Genomic DNA, 17064 nt, shown 5'->3' with positions numbered 1-17064 from the left:
TGGCATTAGGTTGTAGAAACTGATAGCGTTAGTTTGTCAGCATAGCATTAGTTTGTATAGCCTGATTTTTCAGTGGAGTGCTACTTCTTTCTAATCCCCTTTTTCTGCTAGGAAATTAATTGGTCTTTACAGATGAGTCGAAAGAAAATATTTCTCGACTTCACAAAACTAAAATGAAAAACGATTGTATATGAAAGGTCTGATATTCAGGTGGAATAGAGTTATGCACATTTATATGAGTTTCAGAAGTGCCTTCAGGTAATTAAGAAGTACAGAATTCTTTTTCATTTCCACAGGGCTAAGATTTGATCTTGTGTGTTGACACTGTAAGGTGCAACAGAGTCATTGGTTTGATTTTTATCTGTGTCAAATCACCTTCCTGGGTTCAACCTCCTCTGACAATGGGAAGCATAGAGAATTAATGCATCTGTTTCAGTGCCTAGTGAAAACTTTTTCTGACCAGCTAAAATGAGGGTGTAGATAAATGTATAAATGTGCCTTTACTGTTTGTATTCTCCAGCTCTTGGTTTAGACTTTTTCTCTGGCTCCCAGTCCACACATCTTTCACTTCGCCTTCTAAATATCTCTCATAAGCTGCTAAGTATGCACTCCTATCTTTACTGTGCTAACTGCTTGTCACAAGGAATCTCATTATTAGGTTATTTTCGGTATGTATTTAATTCTCTGATCTTACAATGGATAATGCCTCAAGTTCATGTCCAGGCTCAGGTGGTTTTACCTACTGATGTTGCTGCTAACTCAGGTAGTGGCCATAGCCAAGTCCATGTCTCAGGTAGCTGCTCTTCCTTCCACCTTGCCCAGTGCAGTCTGTCTGGCACCACAGTCCCTCCGGTGCCAAAAGCTGCTCCCATCTCATCCTCCTCCCACTAACAATTGCAGCTTTTTCCTTTTGTCCTCACTAAAGCAGCTTTTCTCCCTTTTTTTCAAAACCCTTCTCTTTCCTCCACCTCTGCCTCTTCCCCAAGGAATAATCACCTAATAGTCCTTCCTGCATTTCCTCAGCTGATTGTATGGGCATAGCATGATAAAGGAGTGGGGCATCCGCTTTGCTACTGGGACAGGAGAAGGATGGTGTGTTTAGATAGCACTACAGAATTGTTGTGCCAAAAGCTGACGCCTTTTCTCCAAAAAGTTTCTGTTGGGATACCCATTGCACCACACATCTAGCTAAGTTGCTGAATTTGAGATTTCATCAGTCTATCTGCCTAGGCAGCTAAAAGACAAGAAAAATATTGCTTTCCAATTTGCTCTTTCAGAGAAGCAATTGTGGACAAACTACCCTTCCTGTTGGCTAGTAAAATCTTAAATGCATGTTTTACATATCTATTACACTGACTTTAAAAACTTCCAGACTTTACGAACCAGTCTTACAAGATATCATGGCCCAGCATAGTAGTTTATTTGGCATTGAGAAAACCTCTAAATTTTGTTCTAGCACTCCTTCTAGCTTCAGGCCATAAGATATATTTGAGAGCTGAGTTTTAGATACATAAGACTTCTCCTCCAACATCTCCTGAGAACCTTATGAATAATCAGTCTTCAGATTATTAAATGTATTAATTCATTTTGTTACCAAAGGCCTATTATGATCCAATGTTCACCTTTAGTTACATTGTGTTGTACCTGACTATGTATCCCTAAAAATCGAAAGTATTATCAAAATTATAAAATTTAGGTGAGACTCCCAAAGAAATCATACTTTGGAAGTCTCAAAGGGGGGAACTGTTACCAAAGGCCCCAGGCAGGAAAGAGTCTCAAAAGGGTGGGGGGGGGGGGGGATTGTGGGAACTGTTACCAGCTCGGACAAGAAGAAGTCTCAACAGGAGCCTCAGGCAAACGTACCCAAGGACACAGGTGCAGCTGCGACCCATACATCCTGAGAAAGTACAGATAAACCAGCAGAAGCCAGTTGGAGCCAAGATTAGGACTGAGACAGTTTTTCTCAAACAAGGAAGCAGGCCAAGCTGAGACCATGTATGGAAAAGTAGAGCAAAGTTCATGGCAAGACGCTGAGTGACACCTCTTCTGACACCACCAGAGACCACCAGAGACCACCAGAGACTCCCACAGAAGACCCCCAGAGACTCAGACCGCATGCATAATGATTATGTAAATGTAGTAATTAGTTCTAAGAAATAGAATGAATATGTATAATCATTCCTGGAAATTTAATGCATATGTATATGATAGAGCAATATAAACTTCAGGTGATGTGATACATGGTGTGCACTTTGGGTGGAGCTATCCCCCATGCACCCGGTGCCATAATAAAGAGAATGCCTGCTTCTTAATGCTACATTGGTGTTAAGGAGTTTTTCTCCCGATTTTGGTGACAATTTCATTAATGCTTCCTATCTCTGAATGGTGTTATGTCTTTCATGCAAATATTTGGCAAACTTTGAAGTTTTAGTTTAGTCTAGCATTTAAGAGAGTTTAGAGAGTGCTGATACCTTTTTTTGAAGTATTCTCCCCCAATCTCCTTATTGCCCTCAGAAGAACCACTTTACTCCTGTAAACACCTACATGATGAATGAATGCAAGTTTATTGCTAGCTACTTTACAAAATGAACATTTTTTGAGTTCATGCTTTGAATTCTTGTTCTCTAAAATTCATTCCCATAAATGTAACTCCAGAAAGATTGATGATTAAATTAGAGCATACCTATTTTAAATCTGATTGCTCTTTTAAAAATTACGTTCCTGTCAATATCTCCCTTTCTAGGTTGCTCTGTTAGGATGGTAAAGAAGGGGGAGCTGGGACAGATTTATATTTTCACTTCAGATGTGCAGAAAAGAAATGCAAGAAATTAAATTTAGGTTTCACTAAATCAAAAAGCAAAGCGAAAGAAATTCACTTCAGGTAAGATTATTATTATTTATTATTAATTGTGTTCACTGTTAAAGGCAGGGCAATAGATATTGTTTTGTTAATTTACATAGAAGACAAATAAATAAAGGGCTGGTTTTGAAGAAGTGGTTGTGGTTGCCAACTCTTTCCCAGAAGGGTGATGCTTGAAAAACTTTCCCAGGTTGCATGAGGTAAAGATTTAATTTCAACCTCATTCTTTAATGATTTAAATAATAAAAATAAACAATGCCATGTTTAGAGATAATGTGGGATGTTTTCAGTTTTCCTGCCATACCTATTGTGCCATTTTGCACCAAGTACTTTAATACTCATCTAGACTCAGAGAAAGTGACTAAACCTTGTCTTTCTGTTTTTAAAAGCTATCCTAAAGAGTGAGGTTACTTCATTCCTCCTCTTGGGATTTTCCTTCCATGGAGAACAGCTGGGATTAAGTTTGTCTTGCCACCACTGCAGTCACCGCAGCCCTGCTGGGAGCGGGTGCTGGAGGTTGTCTTCTGAAGGGAATGGTTCTTGTTAGAATTTATTTTTTTGAGGCCAAATACACCATTGCAAAACAATGAGCAGTTGCTGAACCACAAATAATGTTCTAAAAGGGAAACGCCTCCACACCTCCCAGAGTATCATTCCTGAGGTTAACCTTTCTGAGCATAGCTGAGTTTTACTGATGTTAAGCAAAGCTTCCTTCAAATGATGAAACTTTCTGAAAATCAGCATTTTACAGTTCCAGAGATAAAAAGTTGATGTGTGAGCAAGATATAGGTGCATCTAGATAAGCTAAACCCTTTCTCCTGTGGTGGACAAAGGACTACAGAAAGAGGAATTGAAATTCTGATGTATTTTTTAAAGAAAAGAATTAATTTTAAATCTTACAAGGAACAGATGAGGAAAGACATATGTTAGTAGGATTCTGAAAGCAGGAAGGGCACTATGATTTGAAAGCCTTAAAATACCCATTTTATAAGACTAATTTATATCCAGCATGTTATTAAAGTCATTTAATGTCATTCTTCTCCTAAAAAGAATGTTTAGGAGCTTGGATAGTACAATGACAGGTGCTAGTATAAAACCCAGAAAAAATAAAATACTACTGTGTTAATTCAGATAGAATAAGTAGGCTGAGTGTTAAAAAGTTGTTCTCATGACCTTGTCACTGAAAAATAGTGTGAACAGCTAAGTTCAGGATTTCAAGCACCAGGGCAATAAACACTTCAAAATTTTTAACTTTTATTAAAGATACAAAAATGAGAAGAAAAAACAGTTAAATCGTATGGCATGTAAGGAACTGAAGAAGACTAATTTTAAACAACATTTTTCTATTTCTCTCTGCTTTTTCTCTAGACCTTTTAGAAATAAACTCCCTATATGTCAGCCTTCTAGATGTTAATAGCTGTCCATTTGGGACAAAGAAAAAAAAAATAAAGGCAGTTTAGGTAGATGCTGTTGTTGCAGTGTGTGTTTTCAGAACAAAAGAATATAAACACAGACAAAAAGAAATGAAAAAGAGTACCGAAAAAGGAAAATGCATCTTCTGCTTCTGAGCTTGGTGCCCTCAGTTCATTAGAATAGGACACAGTGTGAACTGAGAGGCTGTTCTGGCTAATCTGGCGTGGCTGCTTACCCCACTGAAGACACACATCTTCTTGTCCTCACAGCCGTGCTGCCTGAAGAGGTTACTTTTGTCAGCCAGAAGATGATGAAATACTTACCCACCAAAGTCACTGTGTGGGGATGGGGCAAACCTCTACCAGCAGCAGATTATTTCAAAATATTTGTTTAGCAACCTCTACGAGATGAGGCTTTGGCTGGCAAAATCAGGATCTTTAATGGGCGAATGAAGAGTTAACAGGACTGAAGTTTGGCAAGTGCAAAGCTGTTGAACAGAGAAGTTAACAGGACTAAAGAAGTCTACCAACTCATAAGCGCAAGGATTGATATGTGCAAGGCTGCGGAATGGAAGCATTAGCAAGACTGAAGAAGTTTGCCACCTGGAATCTGCACGGGAAGAAACAATACGGAGGTATTGTGGTCTTGCCTCGCTAGCAGGGTCCTCCCAGCAAACAAACAGACAGTCCTGTGATTGTGAAACTCGCAAAAAGTCAGCAAAAGCAGTGTTTGCCCAGAGCCCCAGCCGTATAAAAAGAGACTTGGGAGCTAGGAGAGTTTGAGCAGGGACAGGAACCTGACCTGATCATCCTCTCCGGCTGGACCGTGAGTATTCCCTTCCCTTCCCTTCCCTTCCCTTCCCTTCCCTTCCCTTCCCTTCCCTTCCCTTCCCTTCCCTTCCCTTCCCTTCCCTTCCCTTCCCTTCCCTCCTCTCCCCTTTTCCCGGGACGCTGGGTTAAAGTAACTCCTTGAGGTTGAGAGTCCTCTCACTAGGAGAGTGAACAAGCTAGCTTTCAAGTAGGGATAAGCAGTGCTTCCAATTAATAACGCAGTAATCGACGGTTTCAGGTTATCCTTTCTAAATTAGTAACTGATGGTTTTGTGTTATCCTTTCTAAATTAGTAATCGCATTATTTTAATGGACGTTACTAATCCAAGGACTTGTGTGAGGAAATAAACATTTATTATTATTATTTTACTGTCTCAGTCGTTGCTATCAAACCTTCATAGCGTGACAGTGCAACGATCTTGTTTATGCCAAAGACAAAAGGAGAAAAGATCCAAAAAAAAAAAAAAAAAAGAGAAAGAAGATAAAAAGAGATGTGAGGGAAAGAGTGGTGGTATTAGGGCTTTAGCTCATGCCATGAAGCTGGTATTTTCCCTTAATTTCCTCCATCTGGTGTAGTATGTTCAGGGCAACTCATCGAATGGGCTGGTGAAAGTTTAGTGTCATGATGGAGCCTCAAAGCTCTTGGGAAGGGACCTAGGAGGGGGGATGTCAGTTCTTGCAGGAAGGAAACTAATTAAAACTGATGGGAGGAATATCCTATCCTCTGAACTTTTTTTCCACGAAGTAAAATACAGTCATTTTTGGTCCCACACTCTCGGTTGTCAGACATGATCTTAGCACAGTCCTCTGTGGATAATTTTGTGATAATTCATTTTTTTGGAAGAAAAGAACAGCTTGGCACAGTCAGTATAATACTGGCTTAACAATCTCTGTATGAGATGGATTCAGAAAGTCACAGAATTTGCATAGTAAACCAATTGCAATAATTACATTGACAAACCAAAACCATTAATTGAAGAACCTGTGTTTGAAGATAATGCCCTTAATTATAATGAGGTTAAATATTTCTGGCAAAAGTGAATCCTTCCAATGACATGTAAGTTGGGAAGAGAGAAGTAATCCACATTAAGTTCCATGGCTGTAGCTTATTATTCTTCATAGACCCAAACTTGAAAGTGAGCTATATCAGAGGTTGCCTAATACTGATCTTTTTACCCTTGAGACTGTTGCAAATGTCTATCATTAAGGCAGCTACAGCTAGCCAGTCAGTTAGTGTCAATCAGAGCCTGTGAGGCATTTTACAAATTAGTCCCTATTGATATATAATGATATATGAATTAAAAGCAAGAGATGGAGCCATTTGTCATTGTAACAGCTAGGTTTCCAATTAGCCTTTTTAGCTACTTCTGTTGTGTATGCCATGCATTTTTTATTGCTCAATGCATTCTAATTGAATAACAGAAATGCTTCAAGGAGTTGCCATTAAGACAGAAATCTTTAATCTACTGTTTGTATGCAGAAAGAAGGAGGAGATTAACATTTCTTATTTTATTCCTAACTTCATTTTGCCTAGGTTATTTACTTCAGATTTCTTCACACACTGAGAGGCTTAAGTTATAACCAAAGGTCTTCTGACAATATTTTGGGACTAGATTTGTTGATAACAAAAAGTAATAGAGAATTCTCAGACAAAAAAAATCCAGGGTGGAGATATCTATCTCAGCAATGTAAGTCTAGTTTAAAACTGATGGCTATAACTGAGTTATTCTGACATTTTACTAGTGAATGTGAGATAAGAATCTATTCCATATATTTTCAGACCTGTTCCTTGGGATTATTTCTGTATACAGTGAACCTAGCAGGAACTATATTGCCTTGCATGGGTGCTGGGGTGCCCCAAAATGCAGGGTCACTTTACTCCCCAGGATGTTTAACAGGAAATGAGAGAGAAGGAGAAGGTCAAACCACATTCTCGCAACCGTGCTGCAGCTTTTCTCTATTCCCTGGCTAGGGATCACCCAAACCATAGAGAATCAATTGAGCAGCTGGCTGATAAGCCACAAGAATGGAGAACTGATGCTATGTCAGGAGCTGCTCTTCTCTAGTTAGGGTAGGAAACTACTGTTTTAATTACTCTGTATTGATCTAGATTATAAGTGGCAAAGTGTCTTTATTTCTTTCAATTTCTGAAATGCAGGTCTCTCACATATTCCTTATTAAAACAGCACAGTAATCCTACTAAGATTATTCTTGAGTTATTTGCAATATACATACTAATGTTTACTTATCAGTTCTAAACTATTTTAAACATTGATTTGCCATTTGTTTGGCAGTTTGTATTCAGAGAATATGATAGTTTCATTAAGTGACTTTTGGAGGATTCTGAGTTTTGAGGTGACATAAAGCCATAAATAATAAGATGCTTTTCACAGAATAAGAATAAAGAAAACTTCAAAAGTAAAAAAAAGAAAATCTAAGCATTTCACGTAACGATATCAAGTAGTTACACAAACCTGCTAGGGTCTGGAAGAACAATGACATGAAAAAGAGGGAATTGTTAGCAATCTTCTGTTCTAGAAGATTCCTACTCTGAAGCATCTTGCCTGATACTCTGTTTTGGATTTTCAAAATCAGTCCAGGGATTTAGATGTTAAAGTCCCACTGGAAGTGCCTTTGCAATTCCTCCCTAAGAGAACAGACTGGAATGAATTCTGTGCAAGGAGTAATTAGGAGCTAGTATGTACCTGCAAGCTGAGCAGACACAGAATAACACCATCTGTATAGCAACCCTAATTCTGCAAAGAATTTAGGCCCATAAAAGACATTTCTTTCCTTATTAATCCAATTGCTCCTCATTCACCACCGTACTCTCCCCTGTGTATGCTCTGTTTATGAGAAAAACACTTAGAATCAACTCATTGCATTGTTCTTTTTAATCCTTCAGAAAACTCCCTGTAATGACAGTTACTCTATTTACTGAACTAACTGCACTTGTCTCATTGTCACCTCCTCCTGCAACCACATCCTGGCATGCAGCTGAATATTATAGGAACATGGTGGAGCACAGGTGTTGTAGGGTACAGACTCTCCAGAAAAGATAGAAATAAAGGCAGATAAGGTATCTTGGGATTGTTAAAGCCATGTGAGATTGCAGAGAAATAAGGACATGAAGGAGACAACAGAATCAATATGAGTCAAATTCCTTTGAGGAAGGTGGTTTAAGAGGTTTTACAGGCATAGTGTACCTTCAAGCTAGAGAGCTCTGTACTGCTATTAAAATAATGGCAAAATTCCTGAAAAAGTTTACAGGAGAGCTTTATTTTCCAGATATAAATTAAGAATAAATGCCATTAAAGACTGTTCACACATGAAGTAAATAGCAGAAAGAGATAAGAGCTATTTACAATGATGGACAGCACTGGCATAAAACAAATCAGTGTACACTGCAGAGGAATGAATTCAGCCTGGAAATTAGAAGCTATCTAACCATCTCAAGAGCAGGGTTCCAAAAGGCTCAGCATGTGGGCCAGAAAAATAATCCATTTTTGAATGGAACATGAGAAATTTATGAGGACAGTTGTATGATAGATTCATATCCTAGGAAGTGAAGAAAACCCCTCCTGTCAACTCTTCAGTTGGCCTGCTGTTTATCATTACATACTGAAAATCTAAGCAGCAATTGTCTTCTCGCTATATATTTGGGCACAGCAAAGGAGACTGAATCAAATACTGCTAACATGGTAGAAATTATAACAAAATAGCATTGAGGTTTAGAGAGAGATATTTAATGGAAAGATTAAATTATGTCTTCCATACAAAATTTCAGTATATCTGCCACAGTCTGGTAAGTTCAGAATAGGTGAGACAAGGCTATGACAACATTTACTGGGTAGGAATCACCAAAGTGAGTCATTCATCCTGGATGTCATCTCTAAGCAAGTCGAGGAAAAGAAGGTGATCAGGAGTAGTCTTCATGGAGTCACCAAGGGGAAATCATGCTTAACCAATCTGATAGCCTTCTATGATGGAATGACTGGCTGGGTAATGAGGGGAGAGCAGGGGATGTTGTCTGCCTTGACTTCAGCAAGGCTTTTCACACTGTCTCCCACAGCATCCTCATAGGTAAATTCAGGAAGTGTGGGTTAGATGAGTGGCCAGTGAGGTGGATTGAGAACTGGCTGAATGGCAGAGCTCAGAGAGTTGTGCTCAGTGGCACAGAGTCTAGTTGGAGGCCTGTAGCTAGCAGTGTCCCCCAGGGGTCAGTACTGGGTCCAGTCTTGTTCAACTTCTTCATCAGTGACCTGGATGAAGGGATGGAGTGCAACCCAAGCAAGTTTGCTGATGATACCAAACTGGGAGGAGCGGCTGATGCACCAGAGGGCTGTGCTGCCATTCAAAGAGACCTGGACAGGCTGGAGAGGTGGGCGGAGAGGAACCTCATGAAGTTCAACAAAGGCAAGTGCAGGGTCCTGCACCTAGGGAGGAATAACCCCAGGCACCAGCAGAGGTTGGGGGTTGACCTGCTGGAAAGCAGCTCTGCCGAGAAGGACCTTGGAGTGCTGGTGGACACCAAGTTAAGCATGAGGCAGCAATGTGCCCTTGTGGCCAAGAAGGCCAATGGTATCCTGGGCTGCATCAGGAAGAGTGTTGCCAGCAGGTGGAGGGAGGTGATCCTCCCCCTCTACTCAGCCCTGGTGAGGCCACATCTGGAGTACTGCGTCCAGTTCTGGGCTCCCCAGTACAAGAGGGATGTGGCACTACTGGAGCAAGTCCAGCGAAGGGCTACACAGATGATTAGGGGACTGGAGCATCTCTCTTATGAGGAAAGACTGAGAGAGCTGGGCCTGTTTAGCCTGGAGAAGAGAAGGCTGAGAGGAGATCTTATCAACGTGTACAAGTATCTGAAGGGAGGGTGTCGAGAGGATGGGACCAGACTCTTTTCAGTGGTGCCCAGCGACAGTACGAGAGGCAACGGGCACAAACTGAAACACCCTGAAGTTCTGTCTGAATCTAAGGAAAAACTTTTTTACTGTGAGGATGACTGAGCCTGTTTAGCCTAGAGGAGTCTCCTTCTCTGGAGATATTCAAAACCCGCCTGGATGCAATCCTGTGCAACGTGCTGTAGGTGACCCTGCTTGAGCAGGGGTGTTGGACTGGATGATCTCCAGAGGTCCCTTCCAACCTCAGCGATTCTGTGGTTCTGTGATTCTGTGATTTCTATGAGTCAGGAAAATCAAGAAAGTGAGTGGGAAAAATCATGGAAAAAATGGGAAATACCTTTTTTGAAAACTGGGAACTTGGAGTTTAGGTGACACAAACATTCTTTGTTGTCTTTCTAAGCAGAATAGTAATAATAACTCCTGATAATAGTAATAATAACTCCTGGTATTTCAAGCACTAGATTATCCTATATGTAGGTCAAGCTCTAGATTTACATACAACTATTGGTGCAATAGAAATGATTACAGTTAAATAGAACCACATAAGTGTGTCTTCTTTGAAAATAAATGTTTCAGTGTGCCTTTACTATTTATTCATATGCGTTAGCATTCATGTAGAAGCAAAAGACTATTATCCTGTGACAATGTTCTGTTCGATTCATATTATCTCTTAATTAAATTAATACATGCTGTATTGCAGATACTTATTAAAGTAATTGTTTCCTTAAAGCAGGGATATCACAGATATAAGCATTCTAATCATTTTAGGATGATTCAGAGATCTTTTCCAATTATTTACTTAAGTAAAAATCTGGATTTGGCTTGACCTGTGTGATAATAATCTGTCATATTAGCAACTGGACTAAATTATTATACAAATTCTTTACTAGGCTTACAAATCTAGTTAAAATTATAAAAAGGAAGGCTGAAAGAAATATTGCAATCTGTGAGATTTGGTGATCTTGTTTCCAGAAACAAATATCTAGGCCATAATTTCCTTTTGTACAAAGGAAATTTATGGAAGGGAGTAGGAACACTGCCCCTCTATCTCAGACCACTCTGTAATAGATGGGCCAGCGACAGCTTCCTCTATGAAGTTGTGAACCCAGGTCTTCACAGTGGGAATTTGACTCACATTCATCAACAGCTTTGAGATTTTCAATACCGCTGTCTCTGAGATAAATTCACTGATTAAGACTGATAATGATGTTGTACATTTCTCTTTAGCAGCAGACTTGCCAAAATAATGACTTGGAGTGTCACCTCTTTTTTTTTTTTTTGTATTCCTCTCTCCCCAAGGTATATCCTAACTGTCTGATGATTAGTGAAAAAGCTGTTTAATTATACCAAGAATTTGAGAGAAAACAAGCTTTTTTCTCCACATGTAGAGATTTCCCCCAACAGCTGTTAAATTGATAAATTGATATTAAATGCAGAATGTCATGCCATGTTCTTTGAGTAGTATTATTTAACAGAGCAATGATTTTATTGTCTTGAACATCACTTCAGAAGTCTACAATATTCAATGCTTAGGAATCAAAATCAGCCTTTGATTGAACACGTTTCATTTTCACTGAAGTGTATGTCACTGAAGAGAATGTTAATCGCATGGATTCATGAGCTGAACTTGTCATTTGTAATTTCACTGGTAATTATTCCAATAAATTTTGTCTTTTCCTTTAACACAGAAATAGGCTGAAATGTAAGCATTGTATCACGACATCCCTTAGTTTGGTCAAATTCAGTTGTAGATTAAGCTTTACAGATGTCTTCTATACAATCTTGGTAATAATTGTAACCAATTCCCATCCTCAAACTTCTGCATGACTGGATCTAGAAACACACCACAAGACTAATGCTGCTCAATTATACTATAGAATGATATGCTTGTAATGAGGAAAAAAAAAATTACAGTTCCTTGATGTATAGATGTTAGAACTTTAGCAGTGCTGAAGATATAGAATTTCCTTTCTGTATGAACTGCCTTAACACAGCCGAATGTATATTCCTGAAGTTTAAGATTTTGCTGAATGGCTTAACCGGCTTTATAATACAGGAAAAAAAACCCCACAGAATTACTTGTAAATTGTGGAATTGGCTTCCAACCCAGCAAGAGATTGGTTGCTATGGCTGCTGCTTGTGAAAGCAGCTGGCTTTCTCAACATCTGATTATTGTAATATATTAAGTGGTAATCTCCAAGCACCAGAATTTTTTTTTTATATATTTTTAAAAAGCTTCCATAGACAGCATTAAGAAAAAAAATGATCTATTTGAATATTCTATGTCTCTACATTCCTCTTTCTGTACTATTTCTATTATTGGTCTCAGCCAGATACATTTTATGGGACTTGACGGACAAATTTTCTTTTTCAGTATTGTAAATTCTATGCTCCTACATCTGATAAATTCAGGCCAATGCTATGACATTTACTTTCACTTGTGAGGAGAGGTGGGATAATTCATTCACATCTATTCTTCGCAACTGTTACTTTCCTTTTTTAACAGTGAAACTGGAAAGAATAAAGGAAAGTGAGGAATTATCTGGATTCAGGTCTGCTACAGTTATAATTTTGAAACAGATTATTAATTGCCAGCATCAAGCTGCCTTTTGAGTAACATTTGTATACCATGCTACAACAGTACAGTCAATTTTTCTTTTGGTAATTTTATGGATCAATGAATTACTGGCAAATGAAAAATGAAGTAAGTAAAACAAACTCTAATTCATAATTTGCTTGGACAAAGCTGTTTGTCTTTTTTTCTTTTTGTTTGTTCTACAACAAAAATACAGAAGGTGTTTTGTTTCTTTGGTGTACAAGTCATTACTGATGCTTGTGTGATGTCTATTTGCTATAGTATAACAAGAATTTTCATGTTCAGCTACAATGACTTTCAGAGGGAATCAGTTGTTTTCAAGGCTTAAGCTGCAACTGGAGAAGTTCTAAATCATTACCTAAATTTACATTATATTCTGTCTGGAAATTTATTTTTATTACTTGCAGACCCTATCCTTTTCCTTTTAGATAGGAATTTTGCAATTGACTTCAGTGTGAAGTCAATTTTTTTTAAGAGATAACTGAAAAGATTCTGTTTTCCTGTTATTCTGCTTAAATATGACTCATTGTCTATATTTTATTTTTGCATATGAAAGAAGAAAGTGACACAACATCTAGAAAAGACCTATATTCTTGCAGAGAATGGGTGGTTATGGACATAACAGTAATGCTCTTTTGCAGAAATATATTTTATACGCCTGTACTGCTGAGATTTATTTCTATATTTAAAGTGCAATGCAGCAGCCAGTAAATGTATGCAGGGGCCCTGAGAAGAGCTCTTCTGTAAGAAAGGGAGTGAAATCCTGTTTCCCTCAATCATTAGGTAAAAACCTTCAGGAGTAAAGGACCTGACTACTAATTCCACTTTGAAATGAAAACTTTGAGGGCAGAAGATTTCGCCACTTACAAGAACAAGGTGTACTGATATCAGTCATCCTGGAATTCAAACAGGTCTCTTGTTGCAAAGGTTATGCTAAGTATAGGAATGCTTCTGAGTTTGGGAAGAAAACCTACAAAAATGTACACAAATCCCTGCTCTAGGAGAGGTTTATGCCCATGACACTATTCACATACTCAAAATTAAAAAAAAAAAAAAAAAAAACCTTAAATAAAGCCAAGTTCTTAATGGAATCTTGGTTAGACAAAAATCTCGTGATTTTGGAGAAGAGCAGAAAAATGGTTGCCATTTTGGCTGATTTGTACTGTGAGTCAGAAAGAACAACAAAAAAGGAACATTATTCCTTCTATTGTGCAGTCAGCCTCATTTCATCTTTCCTTCCCAGCTTAAGAGTTTTAGCTCAAGAAGCAGAGAGAGAAAAGAAAAGCATGTATTCCCCTCAAACAAATTTACTGCTTGTTTGGCCATAAAGGCAGGTTAATATTTTTGGCAACTCACGTTTTTCCCTTTGAAGCAGGAATTCAGCAGCTGGGAACTGTCTGCCAAAGCAGATGCATAATCTAGGCCATTGCCTCAGAACTGCTTTTGAGAGTGTTGTTAAAGGAGACACTTTCTATTTAATACTTTGTGAATCTTAAAAGTAAAGAGCATGAGCAAAAATAATAGGATTCACTTGTCCAAGCTGGATCAGTAAGACCAGCTGGTTGCACAATTTAGGTATGGGGATAACAAGTTTTCTCAGTTCTCCTAATAAATATGCATCATTATTTCCTCGGTGGCTAACCATAAAACGAAGTTCTAGCTGATAGTTGTAACTCAGAGGAACTGACTCAGGTTTAACTCAGGTGTGGATGAAACCATGCATTTCTCATGACATATTCATTAATATGAATGCAATCATCCTTTTTTCTTGAATAAAGGAAGCATAAAATCACCAAAAGGTTTACTGGTTCTTAGTCCCAAAGCCTTTTCAGCTAGTGTCTTTCTCTCAACTTGCACACGCACAAACACACACACTCATATGCTTACGTGCATCTATTAAAAAAACTAGTTAGCAGCATCCTTCCATTTTTGACTCAAGTGGAAATGGGTGCCTTGTGTTTGGGGCTTAGAGACTGCTGTTACCTCAACCATCTTCTGTGAAGGTTCCCACTGCTCCTCCCAGTAAAATGAGACCATTAAACTCATCGGTTTCTACAATGTTGTATTCAACCCGGTACATTTATGGTGCTGAGAGAGATCTTATTTAAAACAGAGCAATTTGATAGGATTGTCATCTGCCAAATATAATTAAAAGATTTTTGCATTTAGTTCTCTAGCCCTGGAAGTCATCTTTGCTTAAAGCATAGTCAGCTTAGGGCAGCTTGCTCAGGGCAACATTTCACAGTCTCTCTGGGAAACCTGTTACAGTGTTTGATTATTGTAGCTTGGGCTTGTTCTCTCTTGCCCTTCCACTGCTGATGTTCAAAAAGAGTCTAGCTCCCTTTTTCCTATTCTCCCTCTTTAGGTAATTGAAGACAGAAATAAGATCCCCCTTAACCTTCTCCTCTTAAGACTAAACAAACCGCATTCTCTCAGTTTCTCCTTGTATGTCATGTGCTCCAGCCCTTTAACCATCTTGGTGAACCTCAGCTGGATTCACTCCAGTATGTTAGTGCCTTTTTTGTAGTAATGGCATGCTGGAATACTCAACAGTGGAAGTCGTATGTTTACTGTGACTAGATAGCTCTTCCACAAGCTCTGTGTCATGCTCCTTTCTGCTCCAGCTTATGGAATAGCTTTTTATCTAGGGACATTTTAGGTCCAGAAGCAGGCCACATTTTGCATAGCACAGCTGCCAAGATAATACTCCTTCCCACCACCAGGAAAGCTAAGGACTACGATACAGAGAAGTCCAGCAGACTCCATATTGGTCTGGAAGGGTTTGCACAAAACTGAAGTTGGTTAGAGCTTCTTAATAAGAGCTGGTTTACTTATGCAGTGGCCAAAGTTTCTTCACCACAGTTCCCAATGTTCTGGGGAAATGGCTGCAGAAGCTGTGTAGGTGAGGAATCATGCCAACTTCACCTAGATTCCATGAAGCCAGTTCAGGTGCGTCTGTACCACAGATTGTGAAGGTGTGATTTCTGCACTGTCCAACAGTCGTTTTCTATAGATATGTGGGTTCATATATCTATCCACGTATCTATTCCATGGCTTACAGATTTATAGTTAATCTATAGGAAAAAAAAAAAAAAGGATTACTTCTCCATGGTCATTATTAGTGAAACAAGCAGGACGTTAGGTGGGAATTACCTATCGCCTCCGTACCTATTGATGCAAGGAAGACCTTGGCATCTAGTTTGTTATGCTTTTCATGCTAAAATATTAATTCTGTGTAGACACAGTGTGTGGGATGACTCAAACGTTTTATTCTAAAAGACTCGGTCAGTATTCTTTAAAAGCTTCCCTAACAACTGTTCTGATGTCCATTGTGGAAAAGAGTCAACATGTTTTAATGGAATATCCCTCTTTCAGTGGTAATATTTCTGAATAAATTTTGAGAGAAATGCACATACTCATATGTCAAGAATAAAGATCTTATGGAAAGAAGGGAAAAAAAAAGGTGGGAGAGGAGAAGAGAGGAGAGCAGAGTAGAATAGATTTCATCAGCTGGTACGCAGTATTGCCTGAACAAAATTTTGACTAGTCAGAAAAAAACAAACAAAAAAATCCTGGTATCAAGTAAAAACACTTTTTGGTCTCTAACTGATAATCACCCAAGTTAGCAGGGCAGACGTCTGAAGCTCTTGGGTGTGGTACTAGGTAAAACTTAACTACATACAACAGAGCTTGTTGGCCAATTTCATTGTTGCGTTTATCAAGTTCCTTTCTCAAACAGTACTGTAGTGAACATATTGTGGTTAATATTGTCTTAAGATAAGAAAACTATAATGAACTGCAATAGGCTCACTTAATGTTTTTATATTCCTAACATGAAGACAGATGTGTGTCTTTTGTACTGCCTAATATATATATCCCTGAAGCAATAGCCACATGAGGTCAGTGTTGTTCATACATGAATCATAAGTTTAAATCATGATATTTTTAGTTGACTGAAGCCAAAATGTGTGTATTATACATTAATAAAAAATGCAAAAAGAATTAATAGTGGCAAGACATATTCCTTCTAAATGCAAACTTTAACTGCATAAAATAGGGAAAATAAATTAACAGTTTCATTCTTTGAAAACCATTATCTACTATATTTAATGGCACATTCTCTGTAGTAGTTACTCTCCTTTGTATTTGGTTATAGATTGTTTGATGGGCTGTGCTGACAGAAGAACACCAAAAGAGTCTCAAGAAAGAATTAGAAGTTTGCAATTGTTTAATTGCCCATCTTTCATAAGAGAGGTTTTTTTTTTTTCTTTTACATTTGAAGTTTATTGTCTTCGGAGGTATGAAATTGTGGCACTCTCTCTGAAATACTATGTGCAGTGTGAGAGGCTCTGGCATTAGAGAAACAACTAATTAGAGAGACATTGTTATAGCAAACCTGTATTGAGCTGTGGTGTGAAGCCATTTTGACTGTAAATTAGTTACAAAAATGTTTTCCTTAGACTCT

The sequence above is a fragment of the Apteryx mantelli genome, chromosome 3, assembly GCF_036417845.1.
Source record: "Apteryx mantelli isolate bAptMan1 chromosome 3, bAptMan1.hap1, whole genome shotgun sequence".
Classification (NCBI taxonomy): Eukaryota; Metazoa; Chordata; class Aves; order Apterygiformes; family Apterygidae; genus Apteryx; species Apteryx mantelli.
The sequence above is the reverse complement of the archived record's forward strand: the minus strand, read 5'-3'. Positions refer to the sequence as shown.